We start from the raw sequence: 8,923 nt of genomic DNA on the forward strand, positions 1-8,923 counted from the left end.
TCGTTTTAAAAAACTGGAATGAGTAGGTGTCCAAACTTTCGACTGGTAATGAAGTCGGAAGTTTACATACACCTTAGCAATATACATTTAAACTCAGTTTTTCCTGACATTTAATCCCAGAAAAAAATCCCTATTTTAGGTCAGTTAGGATCACCAATTTATTTTAAGAATGTGAAATGTCAGAATAATAGAGAGATGTCATGGTTGTCGTAGGAAGGAGCGGACCAAAGTGCAGCGTGTGTGTCGTTCCACATTTTATTTTCACTGTGAAACTATGCAATACATACACATAAACTAAAGAACAAAAAACAACAAACCGTGACAGAGTTAACATACACGTACTCAAAAAAAATCTCCCACAAACCCATGTGGGAAAAACACCTAGTTAAGTATGATCTCCAATTAGAGACAACAATGACCAGCTGCCTCTAATTGGAGATCATCCCAAACAAAACCCAACATAGAAATACAAAACTACAACTTAACACATAGAAAAACTAAACTAGAAAACCCACCTGTCACGCCCTGACCTACTCTACCACAGAAAATAACAGCTTTCTATGCTCAGGACGTGACAAGAGAATGATTTATTTCAGCTTTTATTTCTTTCATCACATTTCCAGCTGGTCAGAAGTTTTCATACACTCAATTAGTATTTGGTAGCATTGCCTTTAAATTGTTTAACTTGGGTGAAATGTTTCGGGTAGCCTTCCACAAGCTTCCCACAATAAGTTGGGTGAATTTTGGCCCATACCTCCTGACAGAGCTGGTGTGAGTCAGGTTTGTAGGTCTCCTTGCTCGCACACACTTCTTCAGTTCTGCCCACAAATCTGCTATAGGATTGAGGTCAGGGCTTTGTGATGGCTACTCCATTACCTTGACTTTGTTGTCCTTAAGCCATTTTGCCACAACTTTGGAAGTATGCTTGGGGTCATTGTCCATTTGGAAGACTCATTTGCGACAAAGCTTTAACTTCCTGACTGATGTCTTGAGATGTTGCTTCAATATATCCACATCATTTTCCTTCCTCATATGTCGTATATTTTGAGAAGTGCACCAGTCCCTCCTGCAGCAAAGCACCCCCACGACATGATGCTGCCACCCCCATGCTTCACGGTTGGGATGGTGTTCTTCAGCTTGCAATCCTCCCCCTTTTTCCTCCAAACATAACGATGTTTATTATGGCCAAACAGTTCTATTATTCTTTCATCAGACCAGAGGACATTTCTCCAAAAAGTACGACCTTTGTCCCCATGTGCAGTTGCAAACCGTAATCTGGCTTTTTTATGATGGTTTTGGAGCCGTGGCTTCTTCCTTGCTGAGCGGCCTTTCAGGTTATGTCGATATGGGACTCGTTTTACTGTGGATATAGATACATTTGTAACTGTTTCCTCCAGCATCTTCACAAGGTCCTTTGCTGTTGTTCTGGGATTGATTTTCACTTTTCGCACCAAAGTACGTTCACCTCAAGGAGAAAGAACGCGTCTCCTTCCTGAGTGGTATGACTGCTGCTTGGTCCCATGGTGTTTATACTTGTGTACTATTGTTTATATAGATGAATGTGGTACCTTCAGGCGTTTGTAAATTGCTCCTAAGTATGAACCAGACTTGTGGAAGTCTACAATTGATTTTATGAGGTCTTGGCTGATTTCTTTTGATTTTCCCATGATTTTAAGCAAAGAGGCACTGAGTTTGAAGGTAGGCCTTGAAATACATCCACAGGTACACCTCCAATTGACTCAAATAATGTCAATTAGACTTTCAGAAGCTTCTAAAGCCATGACATAATTTTCTGGAATTTTCCAAGCTGTTTAACCTGTTTGGTATAGGGGGCAGTATTGAGAATTTTGGAAAAAATATGTTCCCATTTTTAACGGCCTCCTACACCAACTCAGAAGCTAGAATATGCATATTATTGTTCAGGTTTGGATAGAAAACACTCTGAATTTTCTAAAACTGTTTGAATGGTGTCTGTGAGTATAACAGAACTCCTATGGCAGGCAAAAACCTGACAAGGTTTCAAGCAGGAAGTACCCTGTCTGACAAGGAGTCGTGCGTCTTACCTCTTTTTATTGAAAAGTAAGGATCTTAGCTGTAACGTGACAATTCCCAGGGCTCCAATAGGCTCTCAGAGCCCGCGAAATAACTGAAGGTTTACGAGGGAACCTCAGGTTGAAATATATTATCGCCTTTTGTAAGTGGATGCTCGGAGGACCTTTCAATGATGCGCGTGCATGAGTCGCTTCTGAGGAGAAATTTTATTCGGCTGTTTAGGCTCAATGCATACTCCCGGTCGGAATATTAACACTTCTCTATGACATAAATGGCATAAAAATTGGTTTTAAACAGCGGTTGACATGCTTCGAAGTACGGTAATGGAATATTTAGACATTTTTGACACGCCAATGCGCCATGCGCGACACCGCGAAAAAGCATTCTAGAACTCACGAACAAAACGTCGCTGTTGGAACATAACGATGGATTATTTGGGACCAAACCAACATTTGTTATTGAAGTAGAAGTCCTGGCAGTGTATTCTGATGAAGAACAAGCAAGGTAAGAACATCTTTCTTATAGGAAATGTGATTTTGGTGGAGGCTGACCTGGGTGGGTGTCTAAATAGCTAGCCCTGTAATGCCGGGCTATGTACTTAGATTATTGCAAAATGTGCTTCATCCGAAAAGCTATTTTAAAATCGGACATATCGAGTGCATAGAGGGGTAATGTATCTATAATTCTTAAAATAATTGTTATGCTTTTTGTGAACGTTTATCGTGAGTAATTTAGCAAACTGTTAGTAAATTCACCGGAAGTTTGCGGTGGTTATGCTTTTTCTGAACGTCACATGCTAATGCAAAAAGCTGTTTTTTGATATAAATATGAACTTGATTGAACAGACATGCATGTATTGTATAACACAATGTCCTAGGTGTGTCATCTGATGAAGATTATAAAAGGTTAGTGCTGCATTTAGCTGTGGTTTGGGTTTATGTGACATGATATGCTAGCTTGAAAAATGGCTGTGTGATTATTTCTGGCTGGGTACTCTGCTGACATAATCTAATGTTTTGCTTTTGTTGTAAAGCCTTTTTGAAATCGGACAGTGGGGTTAGATTAACGAGATTCTTGTCTTTAAATAGCTGTGAAATAGTCATATGTTTGAGAAATTGAAGTTATAGCATTTCTAACGATTCAAAAATCGCGCCACTGGATTTCAGTGGCTGTTACGTAGGTGGGACGAGTTCGTCCCACATGTACTAGAGAGGTTAAGGGCACAGTCAACTTAGCGTATATAAACTTCTGACCCACTGAAATTGTGATACAGTGTATTATAAGTTAAATAATCTGTCTGTTAACTATTGTTTGAAAAATTACTTGTGTCATGCACAAATTATATGTCCTAACCAACTTGCCAAAACTATAGTTTGTTAACAAGAATTTTGTGGAGTGGTTGAAAAATGAGTTTTAATGACTCCAACCTAAGTGTATGTAAACTTCTGACTTCAACTATATATATATATATATATATATATATATATATATATATTTAGTGCATTCGGAAAGTATTCAGACCCCTTTTACAATTTCCACATTCTGTTAAGTTACAGCCTTATTCTAAAATTAACTAAATAGTTTTTTTCCTCATCAATCTACACGCTATACCACATAATGACAAAGACAAAATGGTTTTCAGAAATGTTTTCAAAATTACTCAGTACTTTTTTGAAGCCCCTTTTGCAGCAATTACAGCATTGATTCTTCTTGGGTCTGACGCTACAAGCTTGGTACACCTTTATTTGGAGAGTTTCTCCCATTCTTCTCTACAGATCCTGTCAAACTCTGTCAGGTTGGATAGGGAGTGTTGCTGCACAGCAATTTTCAGGTTTCTACAGAGATGTTCGATCATGTTCAAGTCCGAGTTCTGGCTGGGCCACTCTAGGACTTTCAGAGACTTCTCCCGAAGCCACTCCTGCATTGTCTTGGCTGTGTGCTTAGGGTCGTTGTCCTGTTGGATGGTGAACCTTCGCCCCAGTCTAAGATCCTGAGTGCTCTGGAGCAGGTTTTCATCAAGGATCTCTCTGTACTTTGCTCCGATCATCTTTCCCCCGATCCTGACTAGTCTCCCAGTCCCTGCTGCTGAAAAACATCCCCACAGCATGATGCTGCCTCCACCTTGCTTCACTGTATGGATGGTGCCAGGCTTCCTCCAGACGTGACTCAGGCCAAAGAGTTCAATCTTGGTTTCTTCAGACCAGAGAATAAAGTTTCTCATGGTCTGAGTCTTTTTAGGTACCTTTTGGCAAACTCCATGTGGGTTGTCATGTGCCTTTTACTGAGGAGCGGCTTCCATCGGGCCACTCTACCATATAAGACTCATTGGCTTTAGAGATGGTTGTCCTTTTGGAAGGTTCTCCAATCACCACAGAGGAACTCTGGTGCTCTGTCAGAGTGACCAGTTTGTTCTTGGTCACCTCCCTGACCAAGGCCCTTCTCCCCTGATTGCAGCCATCTCTAGGAAGAGTCTTGGTGGTTTCAAACTTGGTGATCCCACAGTTATCAGTGCATGTCAGAGAAAAAAACCAAGCCATGAGGTTGATGGAATTGTCCATCAAGCTCCCAGACAGGATTGTGTTAAGGTACAGATCTGGGGAAGGGTACCAAAACATTTCTGCACCATTGAAAGTTCCCAAGAACACAATGCACTCCATGATTCTTAAATGGAAAAAATTTGAAAACACCAAGACTCTAACTATCTTAATCAGGCCTTTATGCTAGAGTGGCCAGACATAATCGACTCCTCAGTAAAAGGCACGTAACAGCCCGCTTGGAGTTTGCTAAAAGGCACCTTAAGGACTACACACTGGCCAGCTCACATGTGGCGTGCTGTCATGTCTCCTGAGGTTGTGGATTATGGTCCAAACTGAGCACTGACATCACCCAAAACTGTTAGTCTTAAACAGTTATCCTATTTCCCATGTATGATTACCTTTGAGAGATCACCCATACTATACTTTCCCCATTAAAATGCTCAGAATTATAGAAAATGTACCTTTACTTTCATATCTAACAATCAGTAAGACAGAAGGACAGGCTAGGTGACAGATTTAGATGCACTATTGTAAAGTGGTTGTTCCACTGGATATCATAAGGTGAATCCACCAATTTGTAAGTCGCTCTGGATAAGAGCGTCTGCTAAATGACTTAAATGTAAATGTAAATGTAGGTGGACACAGCAACATCCATTATTGTCATACATTACATCATGTTTCATAAATTGTTTGTTTATATAACCGTTTATTAGTTTGTGAGCTCACGTGTGTGTGTGAGTGTGTGTGAGTGTGAGTGTGTGTGTGTGTGTGTGTGTGTGTGTGTGTGTGTGTGTGTGTGTGTGTGTGTGTGTGTGTGTGTGTGTGTGTGTGTGTGTGTGTGTGTGTGTGTGCAGAGAGACTCCAGGGAGGGGTGTGGCTGTCAGATAAATAGAGAGGCAGAGCTCTGAGTTTGTCAGAAGGCTGACCTGACAGGGTCACACACAGGACCAAGCAGGAGCAGGACCTCAACATTTTTACCTTTTATTACAAATGGAGGAACACAAAGCTGTTCAATACTGTTTTCAAGACAGAGACTCTTCTTGCAGAAAGGCTTCGCCATTGACTTCTATTTACACAGCACTGCTCCTATTAATCTCATTGATTTCAGCAGTTACAGTATTCTTGAACGTGCTGGTGGTCATCTCCATCTATCACTTCAAGCAGCTCCACACTCCAACCAATCTGCTCATCCTCTCTCTGGCTGTGTCAGATATCCTGGTAGGACTGATTGTGATACCAGTAACGACGGTAGCAATAATGGAATCATGCTGGGGTTTTGGGTAATATTTATGTTTTTAAATTCTACAATACTTGTTTGTGTACTTATTTATCTCTGGGCAATTTGATCTTGATATCTATTGACCGCTATGTTGCTGTGTGTGATCCCTTATTGTACAACTCTGTCACGTCCTGACCAGTATAGGGGTTATTTGTATTTGTAGGTTGGTCAGGACGTGGCAGAGGGTATTTGTTTTATGTGGTTCAGGGGTTATGTGTATTGGAGAAGGGTGTTTTATTTATGTATTACGGGGTTTTGGTGTATGTTCTGGGTTTTGTATTCTAGGTTGGTTTTCTAGTTTGTTTATTTCTGTGTGGTCTGTGTGGCTCCCGATCAGGAACAGCTGTATGTCGTTCTTCCTGATTGGGAGTTATATATTAGTTGCGTGTTTTCACCTGGGGATTTGTGGGTAGTTGATTTTGCACTGCTTGTTATTATAGCCTGTAAAACTGTTCCTGTCGTTTCTTTGTTTATTGTTTTTCCGTGTTCACATTTTAATAAATAATAATAATGATGAGCACGCAACCCGCTGCGCCTTGGTCCTCTCTCTCCTATGACAGCCGTTACAAACTCTAAAATAACAATAACAAGAATGATGTGTTGTATATCCATTACCTGGTGTTGTTCTATCATATACGATGCTGCTATCATAAAACAACGTTGTAAATGTACAGGTACCCAGTAGGGGTTTGAAAGAATGTTTTACTGTAGAAGGGTCAAACTGGGTTAATATAATTTACCTTGTAATTACAATGGTTGTCCCGTGCTCTATTATTGTAACACTTTATATGAAATCTTTGTGGTGGCCAGATCACAGGCCAGAAAGGTATTTTCAAAAGAGGCTGCCAGTGTGTCTGGTGTTAAAACTCTACAGGCTAATAAGTCTGAGAGAAAAGCAGCAAAAACTCTATTGTTGTTTTCACCTAGCTCATTTGTTGGATGAGATAGATAGTCCTTTTTTAATTGACAATTTATCAACATTCATCATCAGCTTTCTGCCACTTGTTAATTCCTTAAATTAATCCAATAATTTATGCTTTTGTCACGTCCTGACCAGTAAAAGGGGTTATTTGTTATTGTAGTTTGGTCAGGGCATGACAGGGTGTGGTTGGTTTGTGTGTTTCGGGGTTTTTGGGTTATGTTCTATGTTAGTCTATTTCTATGTTTATCCTAGGTTGTCTGTGTAGGTTGGAAGTGTTTGGGATTGGTCTCTAACTGGAGTCAGCTGTATCTCGTTGCCTCTGATTAGAGACTATATTTAAGTAGGGGTTTTTTTCTCATTGAGTTTGTGGGTGGTTATTTTCTGTTCAGTGTTTTGTATACCTGACAGTACTGTTTGGCTGTCATGTTTTTCTTGTTTTATTTAGTGTTCTAAATAAAGTTATCCTCTCTGGGCCAGTGGGATGTTAGCGTCCCACTCTATTCAACAGCCAGTGGAATCGCGTGGCGCGAAATACAAATACCTAAAAAATGCTATAACTTCAATTTCTCAAACATATGACTATTTTACACCATTTGAAAGATAAGACTCTCGTTAATCCAACCACGTTGTCCGATTTCAAAAAGGATTATGTCAGGAGAGTACCCTGCCAAAAATAATCACACCGCCATTTTCAAAGCAAGCATATATGTCACAAAAAAACAAAACCACAGTTAAATGCAGCGCTAACCTTTGATGATCTTCATCAGATGACACTCGTAGGACATTATGTTATACAATACATGCATGTTTTGTTCAATCAAGTTCATATTTATATCAAAAACCAGCTTTTTACATTAGCATGTGATGTTCAGAACTAGCATACCCACCGAAAACTTCCGGTGAATTTACTAAATTACTCATGATAAACGTTGACAAAATACATAACAATTATTTTAAGAATTATAGATACAGAACTCCTTTATGCAAACGCTATGTCAGATTTCAAAATAGCTTTTCGGCGAAAGCTGATTTTGCAATATTCTGAGTACATAGCTCAGCCATCACGGCTAGCTAATTTGACACCCACCAAGTTTGGGACAACCTAAACTCAGAATTACTATTAGAAAAATTGGATTACCTTTGCTGTTCTTCATCAGAATGCACTCCCAGGACTTCTACTTTAACAACAAATGTTGTTTTGGTTCCAAATAATCCATAGTTATATCCAAATACCTCTGTTTTGTTCGTGCGTTCAGGTCACTATCCGAAGGGTAACGCGCGAGCGCATTTTGTGACAAAAAAAATCGAAATATTCCATTACCGTACTTAGAAGCATGTCGAACACTGTTTAAAATCAATTTTTATGCTATTTTTCTCGTAAAATAGTGATAATATTCCAACTGGACAATGTTGTATTCATTCAAAGAGTGAAAGAAAAAAATGGCAGTCTCGTGAATGCGCATCTCAAGACTCACTGTCCCCAGGCAGGCCACTTACAAACTCTGCTGCTGTACTTTGCCCAGAGACAGGAGACGCGTCATTTCGCTTTCTAAAGGCTTTAGAGAGCCAATGGAAGCCTTAGAAAGTGTCACGTAACAGCACAGATGCTGTAATTTCGATAGAGATGCAACAGAAGGACTACAAATTGTCAGACAGGCCACTTCCTGCATGGAATCTTCTCAGGTTTTTGCCTGCCATATGAGTTTTGTTATACTCACAGACACCATTCAAACAGTTTTAGAAACTTTAGAGTGTTTTCTATCCAAATCTACTAATTATATGCATATTCTAGTTTCTGGGCAGGAGTAGTAACCAGATTAAATCGGGTATGTTTTTTATCCGGCAGTGAAAATACTGCGCCCTAGGCCCAACAGGTATGAACACTCAACACGCTGCGCCTTGGTCTACTCCCTTCGACAGCCGTTACAGCTTTCTTTTATCCATGTTCAAAGTGACAGCTAAACTTATTTTAACTCTGAAGTTAAGGTGTTCATTGTTAGTACGTTCCCCCCCCCAGTTTGACAAACAGGTTTGATATAGTTTTGTTATCTTCCATGGGCTACGTGGGACGCTAGCGTCCCACCTGCGGGACACAGCCAGTGAAATATCAGGGTGGCAAATTCAAAAACAACA

The sequence above is a fragment of the Salmo trutta genome, chromosome 20 (genome assembly GCF_901001165.1).
Source record: "Salmo trutta chromosome 20, fSalTru1.1, whole genome shotgun sequence".
NCBI classification, from domain to species: domain Eukaryota; kingdom Metazoa; phylum Chordata; class Actinopteri; order Salmoniformes; family Salmonidae; genus Salmo; species Salmo trutta.